Here is a 17,606-nt window from a genome sequence, read left to right as displayed (position 1 = left end):
AAAAAAAGGAAAAGAACGCAACCCTGCAGACATTAATGTTATCTGTGGATCTTGCTGGCAGTTTTCTGGTGAATCAGTTGTTGCTACTACAACCATCTGTAGAATGCAAAAAGGATGAATCAGAGCTCGTGATTTCCAAAAAAGCAGTTAGGACAATTCCCTTCATTCCTGGCTCTTTGGAGATCAGTACCTAAAGCAGTTCTTGTCATCTGTGGGAAGGGAAGGAGCAAGTGACCTGCACCTTGTCCCCTGGGAACTCTTACAGGCAGAATGCTTTTTGTGTGCTCCAGAAAGCTGTTGTCACTGCCTGGGTGCCACCACACCAGGTGGCTTTTCCCAGGAACATGCATCTATCTTGCCAGTGCTGTAACCCATGTCAGCCACTTAGACAGTTAATGTCCATCCTTCTGCTGCACTGACGCTGTACATTGCTGGGCAAACAGTGTTCCTTCTGCCCTTCCTCTGGGAAGTGTGTGCTCTTCTACTGCAATGGGAGGGGAAGGGAATGTGTTAATGGTCTGTATGTAGAAGGGTGACTTTTCCTGGCAGCACTTTTAACTTTGCTTCCAGAATGTGTACAGTTATCATTTATGCTCCTTTAAATTCTTTCCTTTTCTCAGAAGAGGTTGGTGCATAGAAAGAGAATTTGGATTATCAGGCTGCTGGCACCAGCCTGCATTTTCCATTGTATATGCTTGGAATACAGTTTGGTATTGTGCCTCTCTTGATTTGTTTACCTTTTCCCTTCCCCTCTTCCTGCTCCCCACAGTAAGTTGTTGGATTCCTCTTTTAATGATAAATATTTTAAAATGAAGCAAGGCATTAAGTCATTTTTACAATTTCTTTGAAAACATTAGAATTGAACATTTAATCTCCTGACACATGAATAGCCCAGGGAAATGGCCAAGAGCAAGACATATCTCTGATCCCCAGAGATCCACCACATCTGGGTCATTACTACTAGAAGAAAAGATTTGAAAATGTCAGATCTGATCCTTCTTGATCCAGGAGCACAAGGACCATGATACTGATGGAGAAGACGGTGTTTGCTGTTCAGGTTTTCTGTACGCTTCTAAACAGAATGGGGCTCAAACAGAAGAGGACAGGAGATCTCTGGATTAATCTGGGTTGTAGAGCTGTTAGTATAGTGAAAAAGGCCACGTTGGTTTCTGGAAGATTGGCCTGGTGAGTTCCGTCCATGCAAGTCTGTCTGACATAAAGTGTAATGTATTGCTGCTGGCAGCTGCTAGCGGAGTGGAGAGAAAGTGTGCTCCCTGCACACCCAGCTGAGCCCAGGGCTTGAGACTGGGGAGGCAGAGGATAAACTTTCCTATGCTATGACCACGGACGCCTGTGATAGGATGATGTATAGTTGTGGTTCCTAGGAACCAATCCTGTTTCAGAGCAAGCTATGGAGATAATACTGCTGATACTGCTGTTTGGCTCTAGAAGAGATGTTAATGTAAAATAGAGTAATTTAGAAGTGACTGTCTTTCCCCAGCTAGCTGTCATGGTAGTGAAAACCACATAGCAGAGCTAGTCCCTGAGCCAAGGTTATATACAAAACACTTTTAATTCATCGAAACCAGTTTGTATATATTTGGATTATTTGGGTGTAACAAAAGTCACTTTACAAATCATTGTCTGCTATAGGAATGGGAATTGTCATAGACTCAGAGTATAAAAGCATGATATGTTTTTTTTTTTTTTCAGTGTATCAAGTCATGTGACAAATTAGAGGGATACCAAATAACATAATTTCAACACAGTCAAACAGTTCGTGCTTCGCTTGCATGGTGATTATGCTCTCAGTTTACACAGATCTTTGCACTCCTGTGGTGCTTTAATAACATCACTTTAAAACCCTGACATTTTGGTAACACGAGGAGTGGTGAACACTCACCGCACCTCCAGTCATCAGTCACTGTCAGCTCCAGGCTGAGGTTTCTCTGCTTTCTAACTAAGTATGCTGAGCCTGAACTCCTTTTCTAGCACTGAGGATTTGACAGAGCCCCCCCAGAAACAACCCAGGAAATATCTGGTTGGTGTGCCCGGCTGTCTGAAGCCCCAGAACCTGTGCAAATATCACACTGTTCATTAACCCTGGCTGTACCCCAGGGTAATGCAGATTACGTTGCATTATTTGTATAGTAGTAGAACAAGGGACCTGCTGGAGATGGAGGGGAGTGAAAAAGATATAACTGAATAAGAAGACAGCCATTGGTTTGCAAAACTTACAGCATCAGGTAGAAGAAGGGATGAAAGAAGGACAGGGATAAAATGCTTCACTTCATGGTTTTGTGTGATAAGTGCCTCAGGAGGGTCTGATTTTTCACTCCATTCACTCAAGGAAGCCAGGCTTTGATTTTGGTCATACTTGTGAGCACAGATAGCTCCACTGACTACAGCATAATGCCAGCACTCTGTTATCAGGGCTTTTGACTCCAGAGTGGTTACCTGACTGCATAGAAACTAATCCTGTGTATGGGAGGGGAAGATGGGGACTGGCTGGCAGCTGACTGTATTTTCCACTTATTGACTCTCTGCTTGATCCACTGACAACCAAATTTATCTCTCAGTGAAGTGGTCACTCCCTGCTCCTGACAGCATTGGGTGTCTCCAAGCATTTTGGAGGAGCGGGGCTTACATCAGTAGCATTACTATGCACTCAGCAATGTCTGTGTGCAAGCAGTGCCATATAGCTCAGCAGCCAGGCATCCCCATGGAGCTGTGGAGCCATGGCATCACACGCAGGGGCATGGTTTTTTCCCTGTTGGATGAGTAGAGCTGAGAGTGTACACTCTGTTCTTTTTCAGTGGCAACCTTAGCAGCCCACTTATTCTTTGTGCTTAGAATTCTCCTTGTTTTAATTATGGTATGCAAGGCCCTGAAAACCTCACTATATCTTTTTTTTTTTCCCCAGTGACACTGGGCTTTGCTGTGGCAAGGCTGTGCCACAGGCAGTACAGATGCTTCAGGCCCATGAGAGATCTGCTTGTGACTCAGCGCCTAAATTACTTTGACAATGATGCATGTGATACGATGCAGTCATAGAATCTAGTCACAACGTCTAGTTGTGTGCTTGGTGGCAACGTGCTTGATTTGGGACTGCAATATTGAGCTCAGAGTGCTTAGTCAGTATTATCTGCTCCGTTTCATTCCTCTGGTTGGTTGGTTTTAAATATATTTTGGATGCCTAATAATTCCAATAAGAAATTTCGAAAAGAACATCAGAAAAGCCATCCACAGTATTTAAATCACTATGTTAATGCAACTGAGCTCATGTGGCTAAGAGATTGCAAATCACTTTCAGATGCTGTCAGTGGCTTTTTCAGTGCTTGTCCATGTCCTCCCGTGACCATTGCTTGGAGAGTCATGTACACACTCGAAGGATTTGCTTTGAGCGGAGGGCTCAAATATCAAAGTGGAAAAAAAGCATTCAAACCTAAAAGCTGACCATAAAGCCCAGCACATCATTTTCAGAAGCAGAACATTATTGTTACTCTGCTGACAAACTTCTTTTGAGGGCAGCAGCACGGTCCAGCACCATTTGAGATTCGTCTTGAAGCCGCACGTAACCAAAATAAATATATGGTTACATAAGAAACTATGTTACGTTCTTGCTCTTGGGTTCCAAGTCTAATTGTAAAGTAAGCACGACTTCAGTATGCTTGCACTTACAGAGCTAAAGGGCCAACCCCCTCCCACGTACAAGCCAGTCGATTCACACCTGGGATGGAGCGGCTGCCCAGGCGGTGGGAAGGCGGTTTTGTCCCTTCTGCTAAGGACGACGTGTGAGAGGTGAGGGTCTCTGTGGGATGGACATGAGGAGGACAGGTAGAGAGAGGCACTGAGCTCAGTGCTCCAAGGAAACACTGCTTTTCAAAGAGAGCAGTGTGTGGTTTTTGGGGCATAGACCAGCTTGGTGTGAGTAACCGAAGCATGTGCGAATCAATAATGATTTATATAGCTTCATTAGTATGCCAGCAGCAATACCTGTAGTAATAGTGGCTTAATGCTGTGCAGGCTACAAGCCTGCTTTCAGCTGTGTATGCCTAGGGGAAGAATTATGTTGAGGAGCTGTGACAAACCTGTGCTTTTAGAGCTAGGCTTTGAAATTTGGCAGGGGATAATTGTACTTTTTGCCCCTGAAGGTGTAGTGAAAATATATGAATCACTCCTTACTCCCAAGGATCTTGGACACCAGAACTTTACATGGGAGAGAAAAACTCACAGAGGGATTTAGTTTGCTTCAGAGCTGAGATACTCATGAAAATTCTCATGGAAGATAAACGTAGGCCTGCAGAGGCGAAGGATCTGGCTGTGTGGCTGACGCAGTGCAGGGAAGGATGGAGAAGCACGCAGCAGGAATAAGCAGGCAGTTTTAGGACCCTGAGTTTTCTGAAGTTGGCAATCCCTCTGCTTTAATCAGGCACAAATTGTTCAGTTCCATGCGGAAGGGAGTGGATAATGTTTACTGTCCTGTACTCTGTATGAGAATAAAATAAGTTCTTCCTCTTCTTGGCTGGGCTGGAGTATAGCAGCACAGAGGGAAAAGGGTGATAAGATCCAAGGGCATTTTCGTTGTCATTATGTTCTGAAGAGGGCTTTACAGCCCCTGGCTATAGGATACTATATACTGCTCAGTATTCTGTCTCAGTTTGTAGACATTAAGAGTACATAACAGAATAATATATATGTGTGTGTGTGTGTGTGTGTGTGTGTGTGTGTGTGTGTGTGTAAGCTCCTAAAGAAAGATTGTAACAGTACAGAAAATAATTAAAGTATGCAAAGCACCTAGGCAGGATAGTGACTGCTATAAGGCCCCTTGTAGAAATGAATGCTGTCAAGATGAAAGGCCATACATTTACAAAGGATGGTAAGATAGTTACCTATGAAGAACAAATAAAAGTGGTAGCTGCTTCAGATAAGAACAGTTTGGGAAAGAAAAAAAAAAGGCAAAGTATCATCAATGCTGTCTTAAACCTGTGGACAAGTCTCAGAAAGCTTAATCTAAGGACATCTAATCAAGGCAAAAGTGAAGGTGACAACAGTCCTGTGCACCAACACGGTCTGAGGGCTGACTTTCTGAAAAGCAGCTTTTAAAAAGGATCTGAGGGCTGTGGTGAATAAGTTGACTGTGAGCCAGCAGTAGTCTTGCAGCAAAGGAGCCCAGAATGCTAGAGCATGCACAGGTCTGAAGTGTTGTGTTCCCCCATGTGAGGGGATGTGAGCATACTGGAAGGACCACAGAGATAATTATGGGCTTGGACGATCTGGTAGATCGTAAGGGTAGAAAGAGGGTAGAGGGTAAGAAAACTGGGACTGTATAGCAAGGGTGATCTTACCAATGCATATAAACACCTGATGGGGGAGTATGGAAGACAGTGCCAGACTCTTTTCAGTGGTACTCAGCAAACATACAGAAGACAACAGGCACAAACTAGATGAATATAGGAAATTACACTTTAAAATAAGTAGGTTTTTTGTTTTCTTTTTACTACAATGTTGGTTGAACAGCGAATCCTCTTCTGAATAAACATAATAGAATAAACTCTCCTGAATGGCAGAGCAATGATCGCAGTGAAATGGTTACTGTGATCCTAGACATCTGTTCTTTATTGGTTAAACATTGCCAACAGCAATATATGTTCAGGTATGGGACTTCACATGCACAGATAGTCTGTGCATGTGTGGATACCTGGAGAATCCCTACGCAGGGAGGCAAGCCAGAGCTTTTGGCCAGCCTGCCAGAAAAAAAAAAAGAAGAAAAAAATTGCTGAATTCCACCTAGACAGAATTTCCTACGCTAGGGAAAAAAAAGGAAAAAAAAAAAAAAACGGAAAAAAAAAAGAAAAAGAAAAAAAAAAGTAAATACGATACTACCACGACAGAAGTAACTACGACAGAAGGAAAAAAGAAAAAAAAAAAAAAAGAAAAAAGAAGAGAGAGAGAGAGGATGTGTCTGGGAAAACCTGGACATGAGCTATTATGAGCTATTTGTGCCTCCAGGATCTTGTGCTCTGCACAGAGCAGTTGCTCCTTGAATAAATACTCAGCTACTCAAACAACATCTTCACACCCCAGAAACAGTGTATTCATCACTCAGTTACAATGGTGGGTTACTTGTTACTTACTGCTCTTCGTATTTTTCCCTTTAAAACTCTGACAATTTCAGACAAGGGAAAGAAAGGAGAGTGCCTAGTTGTGTTTATGTATAAAGATTTGCTGCTTTTGTGAAGTCAGTTCAGATGTGCTACTGGTTTACTTTATGCACATTGCTAGAGAAAAATAAACTGTAATGAGGATCTGGTCTGGGATTTATTTTCACTGCTTTTTATGACATCTATGGCATATAGCTGTCTATGTGTTTCACTGCTACCCACAGAGCCATGACAAACACTTTAATGCAGTATGCTGCAAGTTGGGTGACCTCCCAGGCAAGAGAGGGCAGGAATAATCGAGGAGCTGATGATCGGCACTCAGTAATTTGTTCCTGTAATGGTACGTGGATCTACCCTAATCAGCAACTATCTTCCTCCATACAGAAGTGCTTGGTCCCTCGCTCACAGCAAACCCAACTAGCAGTAACCAGAACTGCAGCTACCTCTAGAGGGCGGTGATTGACTGATTAATGTTTGTGCTGTAATTGAAAATGATGACTGGCTTATCCTGGATTAATCCAGTTGTGATGCTGCAGCCGTTTAGCAAATTACAGCTTTACCGCAGAAAGCTGCAGTCGGTCTAACAAAAAAAATGTCTCTGTCCAGTTGAAATGATAGAGGAAATGCAGCCAAGAAGTATAGCAGAGTTTGGCCAGAACATTAGGATGGATTTACAAACTGCCGTGAGATCTTTAATTATCAGTAATACCAGAAGCTTTCATTTCTAGAACAGCATTTGCTCGTGAGGTTCCTTGCAGGAACCAAACCATAAGGACATTTAAACCAGAGTAAAATAGGGAAGGAAATAAAATCAGTCCTCAATTGCTCTGAACTTCTAGGATCACGTTAATAGTTTGTTTTGGTTAGCCTCCAGCACAGAATGGTCCCACTGTGCAAGATGTACCAGCAATGAGAGCACAGTACCTTATTAACATCATTTGGCACCAGCTGCTTCTCGGGAGAAGCAGGTGCCCAGCCCCAGCTTTGGCATGGCTGCATCATCTTCTACCTGCACGCCAGGTAAGAAATGACTGTTCACATTTCCTGCAGCATCCTGTTGCAAGCAGTCCTCGTGTGGCCTTGTCCAGTTCCAGACTGCTCTTTATGTTTGAAGAACATCGCTCACCTTCCCCTTTTCCAACTAAGACCATCATCATTTTGCTACTTAGCTACTTTCTCTAATTCTTCTGTATCCTTTCTCCTCCATCTTATTTCTCAGCCCTGGACAGAAAATTCTTAAGAGTTGTGTAAAAAAAAGTGTGAAGTCAGGACAGAATTCAAGACAGATGTATTTTTTCTTCTTATGAGCATATCTTTGAATTTAACCTGCTGCTGTGCATTGCCAGGTTTGTAATTAGCTCTGAGCTGAAGTATGTGCCCTGGAGCCAGGATGCACACTTCCAGTGCACCATGCCACAGGGTTCATGGGTCAAAGGGTTTATTTCAGTGACAAATGACATCAGCATGCACATCATCAGAACCACTTGTTTTCCCTCTTCCTTAGTGCAGAAAGATGGGCTGCTTTCTGCGTGCCATCTTTATATTTAGCACTGACTCCACGCACCATGGCTACAGGGAGTGGAAACTCAATCTACTGACTTCCATTTCTATCTTGCCAGTTTGAATTAGTGCCAGGCTGGTGATGGCTCAGAGAGTTTACCACTTGTGTAATAGTTTGAGGCCTCTTTGCATGGCTTTGTTGTCCTGTGGACCACTTTGTCCATAGCAAAAAAGGCCTCATCACTCTTCCTAACCATCTTGGGCCATGAGACAGTGGCATATGCACGAAAGATAAAATGCATTTTTCATTTCCAAATGCAACATTCTGCATCGTACCATGACTGTTACAAAAGAAGCATGCATTCCAATTAGCTGTCCTTGTTTGGGATTTTTGCTTCATTTTGCCAGTACTTTTTATGGATGCTTAGTTGTCATGACCCAGAGCCTGTCACAAGCACTTAATTCTAGCACAAAGAACCTCTTAAAAGTATATGCAGAGACTGCTTGTAGGAAGTCTAGCATTCCTGAAAATGTGACTGGCTTGATTTTTATACACTACCTTCGCTTTGTGGGTTTTACTTCTCAAAACCCATTAGCTGCAAGGATTCAGCTTAAAAGGAAGTGACAAAACAAAAGCTACTTGGATAGCTTACAAATTGCAGAATAGCTGTTTTAGGATAGTTTTTCCTTCTGAAGAAACATACCTTTAATTGGAAAGCATGAATGTACATTGTTAATGTAGATTCTCTTTCCCATAGTTCTATTTTGATGAATCATCTGCTCTCAGGCTCTGGATATCTACATGAAAGCAGGTGGGAATCATCTTGCCTTCTGAAAATTCCTCTTATTTATTAACTGAGAATATGTCATAGGTATTTTAGAATGTTTCTCCTTCTCTCATCAAGCTATGAACAACAAAAGTGATCTTGGATATTCTCCCCAACCAGAAATGCTGGGTGTTTGGTTAATCCCATAGAATGTTATTCAACTTTAAGACTGGTCAGAATTCAGCCAATTTTATCAGAATTGTTTGTTTCAGGAAATAAAAATAGACTGAAGACATCAAAAATAGGAATATCTCAGTTGTTTAAAGGGAGCCACATGAATCAGTACTGGCTGAGCACCTAGCTTGTAAAGATCAGTTCTAAGGAAAAGCACTTGTAGTTTTCATTGGAAAAGAAAAGGAATATTTGATTATTTCTTAGGTTTTTGGGACAAACTTGTCAAAACTGGATAAAAAAATCCATTTTTCTAACTTCATTGTTGTTCATATTTCCCAGACTAAAACCAGAGTTATATTTCTAGTACAAGACTGTACTTCTAATAACAAATGCATCATTCCCTGAAATAGTCTGAACAATCCATGTAGCGAGTCCCATGCTTTTGCTTCATGGAAATTCAATAAAAAATTAGTAAGGATAAATCTGTTGCTTTGGCCATAACACCTTCTAGATCCAGCACTATTTGTGTTGATCTATAAATGACAGATATGTGACCTTATGAGAGTAACCTGTGACCAATGAGAGGATGATGTGACTTGGAGAGGCTGGAGGGTAGGGTGCCAGTAAGACTCTAAGAGCACTTCTGCAACTTAGACCAGCATGGTCTAACATTACTGGCACATGTTTTAGTGGGAGAAGGAAAAGTTTAAAAGTGCAATACAGCAAAGCCAGCAAGCATATGTCACCATATTTGCATATCATTCCTAAAGCTTTAAAGAGAAGGACTGACAAACCCAAATATAGTTTCCATTGGCAAGGCTGATGAAAGCAAGGGCAAGGTTGCACAACACTTATATAAGTGAACCTTACTAACGCCAGTTCCTGAGTTAAATAAGATCTTGTCTACTGAAGGAACTAGGAAATTTTTGAGTCTTTTCAGTCGATTTGCCTTCCCTCCTCCAATTTATTTTTATTTTCTTCATAGAGAAAATCTCATTTCGTTTGTTCACTTGAATTTAAGATCATAAAATTCCTACCAAACTCCTGGTTGTCCTAACTTAGCTAAGTGTGTTGGAAGTATAATTAAACCTCAGCAGAGTTGAGGACATCTGTTCCTTGGGCACTCTGCCAGCTAAGTAACCACCATACACATTTTTCATTATCTGGGAAGCTTCTTTATCAGCTTTCTCCAGAAGGTGTCAAAAAGATATCTGTAAGTTGTTGCTAAATTGAAGTCACTTGTGACTTGATGACTGTTAACGCTCTATACTTTCTTTTTCCCCCTAGAAAAAAAGAACAAATGGCCTGTTCTGGTAGCGTGTCCTATTCTGAGGTCATCAGCAGCCCATGAAGATGGCTGATTCCTCACATCTGAGTCTCTTTCACCTCCTGGTCAGAGCTGGTGATAGTTATGTGTATCAGCATCCATTTCAGAAATCTTGTAGACTATGTGCTTTTGTAGGAAGAAAGGAGCGATCAGTTCATGTTGAATTAGAGAGTGTATATCTCGTACCAAAAAGGTAGTTCCATGTAGTAAAAAAGTAACTGGAGCTTTGTTACCAGATTATCAATCAGCAGAGAGCCTGAAAGAAAATTTTAATACCCTATCTTGGACATCTCATCCTCTTGGAGTCAAAACAACTGGCAACATGGCTGCATTTCTCCTCCTGCTCTTTCCTGAGCCCAGCATCCTCCTGTCTTGTGAGGCACTGAGCCTCAGCCATCCTCCAGGTTTCCCGTGAGCAACCTGATCTAAAATCAGATCTGGAGGTTGGTGGCTCTGCCTGTGGCAGGGGGTTTGGAACTTGATGATCCTTGGGGTCCCTTCTCACCCAAGCCATTCTATAATTCTATGATTTGTTGTGAAATACTGAAATGCATAAGTTGCAGGCATTCAATGGTCTGTTCTCAGTTTACTCATGTTGGCACAGCCTGTGTCTCTTATCAGCCCTACCCATACTAAACAGAACAGAGCCCTGCAGAGACCTAACTTGAGATGGAACCTGTAAAATCTCCCTCAGAAGTAAATGCTGGCAAGTGCTGCCTTGTGTCTGTCCAACATGAGAAAGAGAAGAAAGAAGCTGAGAGGATAGGACTGCAGTTGCTGCTTGGCAAAACCTCACAGTCATATATAGCAAAATTACCCCATCAATCTAATAATAACTTGTTATTACACCATGGTTATCTTTTTCCTGAGATCCTGCCTATGTGTTTTATGCAGATCAATCAAGTACTGCCATGTTTTTAGGCTTCAAGCATCTCAGTGTAGGTAGCTGTATAAAACTGAGACAGGTCCAGTTCTTTCCCAGTGGCAGCGTTTTGGGCTGTTTCATCAGTTTGGTGTTTCGCTCTGTGCTTTTGATTCTGCTGCAGTTCTTGTAACCACAGGGACCCATTTAGACTTCTGTGGTGGCTGCTATTGTTTTGTTATATCCCACAATGGAAAACAGTCCCAATCTACATGCTCCAGCATGGTGTGGATGCTCCTATGGCTACGCATATTTTGTAGCACTTGACTCGCCCATACTCAAAGATCTATGTGTTCTGAGAAATGCTGTAAAAAAAATTCCTTTGTCTTCTGGGGCTGTAATTTGTATTGTCTTTATGATCTAAACAAGACTCTCTTTCTGTGTTTACTTTTTCCTTTTTTTATCCTTTGATCCCTCAGTCAGAGTGTGGTGGAAACATTCTCTGCAGTGAAGAATCCTGATTTGGCACTTTATATCAGCTCTGCAAAATTCTGCTGCCATCTTTATCTGGAAGAATGAGCTGTGTTAAAAAAAAATTATAAAAAAATAACCTTTTATCTTTTTCTAATCACTCCAATCAAGACAGATGATGAAATCAAAGGTGTAGCTCCCTGGCTGGTATTTTTTCCCACGTAATGCAAAGCAACATTTGAAATTTCCTTTTACACTCTGTTGGTTCTAGCAAGTGCTTTTGGAAAGTCAGAGTCAAACTATTTTAAAAGTACTATGTCTACCTATTGAGAGAATAAAGTCATTATGAACAAACTGCTAAGGAGTCTGAACAGGTTGGAATTGTAGTCCCCCAAATTAGTCCATAATTTCTATGTGCATTACTTAAGAAATGAGATAGACTCATTCCTAGTGTACAGGCAAAGAAGAAAATAAAAGGTCCTCTGCTGCTGCCAGGGGAAGATTCTTCCATAGCTCACACAACAGTGACTTCAATAACTGAAATAATGTGTCTGAAATACTTAAGTTCTCGTAAGTTGCTTTACAAAAGCACATTCCTTTTCTACTGCTTATCTCATTGGTCTGGTAAACACACCACTTAATTTCTTCCTAAACTAGATACTCTTTCTGTAAAGTTATTTCTGTCGTGCCCAGGGAATACAGTTAAAATATATATATATTTAAAGTCATTAGGTTTCTCTACTGCAGTTTGTAGAAAGGAGAGGTTAGAGGAATGGTGATGCTGCGGAAAATATTGCCACTTTCATGGCTGTCTCATACTCTGAAAGAAGGAAAAAAAAACAACTATACACAACAAAAGTCGAGACCTTTAATTATAACCTAATCATCTTCATCAGAGCAATAAATATAACAAATGTGAGACAAGTATGTGTGTGAGAGTGCAAGACAGAGAAAGGTTTAGGGCAAGGATCAGTGGAAAATCTTTAGAAATGATGTAAGAGAAAGCAAAGGCAGGGATTGGAGTTTGTAGCCTACAGCAGAGACTATAAAAACTCTGAAAGAAAGCTGAACATTAGGGATAAGTTAGGGAGAAGAACATAGCAGGACCATTAAGGTTGGGATTGCTTGTATCCAATGCAAGGTAAGATGAGTGAGGACAGAGAGGTTTGCGATATTTTCTGTGTCTCTGTGCTCTGTTTACTTCTCTACTTTCTTCCTTTCTATGCTTTCTTCTTTTTACTTTTTCTCCTATTTTTTCATACTAACAGGCATGCACAAAGTACACACATGCCCATGTCAGATGGGAAAAGTGCAGCTCCTTTTTCCAGTTTGAGATTAGGGTAACAAGATGCCTATCACCTAGTATTTTTGGTACTAGAACTGAACTAATAATATCCTGTGGAAACTTATTTCTTTCAGTTAATCAGCCAATATTTAAACAAGATGTGTCAGTGCGTTTTACAACACCGACTGGTTGCTTTCATGTTTTTTTCAGTGCTTCTGCAGCAAACTGCTGTCTGGTTTTATTGTTATGGATTTGTTTGTGTATGTTATTGTCAAATACATATTGCTTCTGAAAATATACTGAAAAGCTATGACAGAATAATTCCTTTGCATTAGTGTATATCATACACAGTAGATAAGTTAGCAGCGTGCAGTATGTTGCAAAATACAATGTATACAATTGATTTAGGGAAATATTTTTCTTTAATTTATGAATCTGCCAAAAGGTTTTTGTTATGTCCCGTATGAGAGAAACGATCCAGATTCTGTCACATTTCTGCAGTAACAGAATAATCCTGCAAAAACATTCCTACACTAACAGAGTAGTTATCATTAGCCAGTGATCTGATTACTTCAGCTTCGTACCACTGTAAGTGAAGTCAGACTCTGATTCAGTGATAGTCATTGTAATTTCTCCATTCTGGGTTCAAAACTATTTCACCACTTCTTTTTGCCTCCCAGACTGGAGTCATGCAAGTAAATACTTGTGAATAATCTTTGGTTTAGATGTCCAGAGGCTACTGTGAAGTTCAGATCCCACTAATTTTTAAGCACAAACACGCTGCCTTTAGCTTTCCTTACTTGGCTTTTCAGTCTGGAATGACTGTCCTCATGGGGAGTGCAGAGCTGAAAGCTAAGGAACTGTGAGGACATTTTGTGCCCCTGCCCATTGATTCACTTAGGAAGCCAGCGACAGATTATTATGCTTACCTGTCTCTGCTCACCTGTATCCAAACTGCAGCTTTGCTTACTTTCCTTGTAAAACACTTCAAGCATCCTGAGGAGTAGAAGGCAAGCAAACAAACAAAACAACAGTGTAAATGATGGGAAAGCTGCAAAACCAGGTATTCTTTAGTATTTATGAATACCTACCATGCTGCTTTCAGCAGGCTGGGGCTTGGTTTTCACTTTTCAAATGAATGACAGGAGTACCTCTATGGGCTTTTAAGGTTTGAACCATATGAGAGTTGTAAGAACTCTCTTGATGGACCCTGCCAAAATTGCAAGTGGTTGCAGCTTCCCTTTTCTTGTAGTCAACCCAAAGAAACAGATTAATCTCTAATTTCCCTTTGCAATTCATCTTCATCAAGTAATTGAATTTTCTTCTTCTTATGTTAATACCCTTGATGAGAACATTTAAAAGCTTTTATCCAGTAAATCAATGTCAGGGTTTGATTCCCTTGTTACCAAATTCCAATGCCATTCTTGTCTCTTAAGAGATTATCTCAAAGGCACATCTTGAAGGTTACTTTTACTGGCCTTGAAGGGTCTATGTCTTTGTATTGATAATATATTCTGATAATATACTCTTCATACCAGGTATAAAGAACTTCCATTTATCACTCCAATGCCGTTAGGAAAAAAATGTTTTTTCCAAAAGTAGAAAAACAACAATATATTTCTCAATTTTTATTGATACAGTGCTCATTTTTATTTTAAATGCTGGTAATGGCACTCCAACAACAAAGTTTTTAGTTCTCGTGCTAAAGATGAAGGAAGAAAACTAAATGTGAAGTTACTGGAAACATGAGGAAAAGTTGGTGAGTTCAGTCAGTAAATATATAAATGATTTAGGGCTGAGAGTTTGTTGGCAGTGAAGAATAATCTAATAATGTTTTGTTTTCCATTGTGCATACCAAGAATACTCACTCAACCATCTCACTTAGGAAAGGTGGAAATAGACTCTTCTCATTAACAGATATTTTCTTATAATTCACAGTGTCCTTCTTATCTGATAGTCTCTGGGCTCCTAGATGTGTTCTGTCATTCCTATTGTGCCTACTGCTTCCTGGTCTCCTACTTTTATGGTCTTGAAATGAGCTGGGAGTTTTTAATTGCTAAAATGTGCTGCTAGAAATGGAAATGTAGTCAGTTTTGTAAGATGTCCAACTTGTCTCCTTCCCACCCATTCCAAGGAAATTTGTCCCTGTTTATTCCATTGGGTTTCATTCTCTTTCTGCAAACAAGGAGATGAGGACCACAACTGACTTTTTCCACTAGTGTTTTTCCACCTGTGTCAGTTAAATTTCTCCCGACATCAGGGCAGTATTCATTTTGCAGCACAAGCATTTGGTCACTTTCCATACTCTGCGTGGAAACCAGGGTGCCACATCGTCAGCCTTTCTTCTTCTAAGTGGTGTGATTCATGTGCTGTCCCATACACTGAGCCTTCTGTGGGCAGGGACCCAACCTCCTCGGAAACTGTAAAGGCTGCAGAAAGAGCTGTTTATGTGAGCATCCACCAACAGCATCTGCTTCTCCCAGAAGAACAACTGTCAGTAGGTGCATCTGCATTTTTGATGGAAACTTCAGTAGAACGAAGGCTGGGATAACTTGTGATGGTATGAAAACTCTGGTAGTTTGGGCCCAACACTGCAAGTTGTACCATTAAGATGGAAGTAATTGTTAAAACGAAGGCTTTGAAAAATAATGACTGATCCCAAATGCCTTCTTGAGAAATCTTTATAGAATTTCATTTTCAAAAAGTGGAGCTTTCTTGTCCGCAAAATATTGTCAGACCAAATATTTTGTTTGGGGCACAGGTATACCCAAATACCTTCTAAGAATCACTAGTCTTAAACCTCTTGCACAAGTTCAGGAATTTTAAATTCTCTGTGTTCGCATCAGATGAAATCTGCCTGCAACTATTTATCTACGTAGTTGGGAAATTGAGAATAGAGGGAGATTTACATTGTAGAAGTTGACAAGTGTCTGTGCTATATATCTAATAAATCGTATAGAATTGCTTAAAAATCTAAACCTCCTCCAGGAAACACATTATTAATAACACGACGAGCCTGACTGACTGCCTACATTTCATTTTGCCAGAAAGTCCATGTCTCATGCCTCAGTGTCTTGCTTCAGTATCTTTTTAGAAAGCAGAATCTAAGAAGTGCTCTATATCTCATCTGTGGGATGAGAACAAAAACACCACTCTAACCTATCTTTGGACTCTGCTATTTTTCTGAGGGTGGGATATATTTTGATTTTTCTCACTTTTCTTTGATATTCACATGACTAGAAAATTATGCTTGAGATAAACACTGTCCCTTAGGAGTTTCTGGAAGCGCTAGGATTGCTGCTATGCACATATTTTTGGCTTTGTGGTAATGAAAATGCTCAGAGGATCCATCATACAGCTTTTAAAAGTAGGGCAAATTGTTTCAGCAGGAGCAGGCTTATTCTCAGAGCTTCACAGAGGCTATTAATAAGTTGTTTTTATGGCAAGATACTCGCCATCATGATTTTATTTATAAGGTAGGTTGCCATGAGATGTCTGGTCCGAGGCTGATGAGACCGGTCTTAAGACCTGATGATGATGGCACCTGCATAGCAATCACAGACCTTCACAGCTATTGGGTGGTGAAGGTTTCCCAGCACCATTCCAGTGCTCACCCAGGAGAACGACTACAGTTCTAATGAGTCCTACTGCCAGGAGTTCTCCTGTGCCCAGGGGACAGTTGGGGCTTGGCTCTGTGGGTATATACAGCACAAAGCCTCACATCTCCTGGGCTCAGCCACATCATGCTCCTTGCAAGAGCAAGGTCCTCATTTGCAGGTGAGCTTGGATGAGTCCCATGTTGAGTTGTGACAGCAAGCAGAGCATAGTCATCAATATATGGTGGCAGCTGAAGTGAAAGATTACAGTGCAAGGCATGATGTCTTGCCTCTGCTCTCTTGCTAACAAGCCAGCAAGAATAATAAAGCACTTGTGATTTATTCTTGCAGGGTAATCTCTGTAGTAATGTGAAATATGATAGTTCAAATGGGTAAGAACAATGACAGCTGTTATTGTTTTTGACAGGCAATGGGTTTGGAGCTTGGTGACAAATTGCACGCTGTCTGGGCTTTGTTCAACCCACTTATCTTCAGGATGTCATTTTATTTTTTATTTTTGGAGGGGTGGTGTCTTTTTTTTTTTTTAAAGAAAAACATCTTTTAAGTCCTTTGGTTTGAGGTTGGAGACACAAAGTTTCTGTTTGGTAAAGAATTTTGCTTTTTTGTGATCTTGGAAAAAGGCTCTACACAGATTTCTTAAAAAAAAAAAAGGTTTGAAGGTTTATCCTGCTTTGATAAGGTAAAATAATGTTCCCTCTTTTATCTTTAATTATATTTTAATTGGACCTGCAACAAAGATACTTATTTGTATAAGGAATTTAAGTTTTGACACATTTCAAGCTAAAGCATCGTTATCACTAAAGCACATAAATATGTCTGAATTTCAGACTTGCAATTACATTTAGTGAAGGTTAAACCCTATTTTATGTCAGATAACACCAGGCCAGACCCTGAAATACTGAAGACATAGAACAACACCCCAATCCCATGATGTATCTGTGCAAAACTGGTGGAAAAGTAATGGAAGAGAATGAGGCTGAATTGCTCCTTTTTCCTACTACGGTCACACTACTACATGGCAATCCAGCACGACTGGACTTTATTGGACTTAGTTTTGCTCCCTTTTAAACCAGTGATACTGCTTCTCAGCTACTGATTTCCATTGGAGCTAAAGCCAAGTTTCAAGTCCTTACAATTTCCTCTGCTTCTAATTTCACTGGCGTCGAGTTCTGACCAGTTAATCAAATGTCTTTTGTGTTGCAGGTGCCTTAATGTTTATTTTGATTAGTGTACTAGTTGCTATTTTTAGCTCTTTGGTCCTTGGGATGAATGAATACCAGCACAGACTTTAAACCATGATAAACATGTGTTTTTAACCTTGCCATTTATTTTTATGTCTCTGTATCCAAATAATCAGGATGTGGTTACCTGTGAAGGTAGTAGACTACTACTTAGAACTTCAATGCACACCCACGTACAAAAATATACATTGTAGAGGG

The 17,606-nt window shown here is 40.6% G+C and overlaps 1 protein-coding gene across 6 annotated transcripts in view; it reads left to right on the top strand.

Moving 5' to 3' along the window:
- Positions 1-17,606, top strand: part of OSTN (osteocrin) — a 92,929-nt gene that overhangs the window by 68,142 nt on the left and 7,181 nt on the right. The window contains exon 1 of one of the 6 annotated variants that reach the window (XM_003209127.4): positions 3,706-3,801. The exons of 4 other annotated variants lie outside the window; for them this stretch is intronic. The gene's annotated coding sequence lies outside the window, so the exon portion shown is untranslated. Of the gene's footprint in view, positions 1-3,705; positions 3,802-12,310; positions 12,407-17,606 lie in introns of those variants that run through there. One more of the 6 variants, XM_010716735.3, reaches the window with a different exon arrangement.

Source organism: Meleagris gallopavo, chromosome 11 (genome assembly GCF_000146605.3).
Source record: "Meleagris gallopavo isolate NT-WF06-2002-E0010 breed Aviagen turkey brand Nicholas breeding stock chromosome 11, Turkey_5.1, whole genome shotgun sequence".
In the NCBI taxonomy this organism is placed as follows: Eukaryota; Metazoa; Chordata; class Aves; order Galliformes; family Phasianidae; genus Meleagris; species Meleagris gallopavo.
Note: the sequence above shows the minus strand (reverse complement) of the source record. Positions and strands in the feature narration are given on the sequence as shown.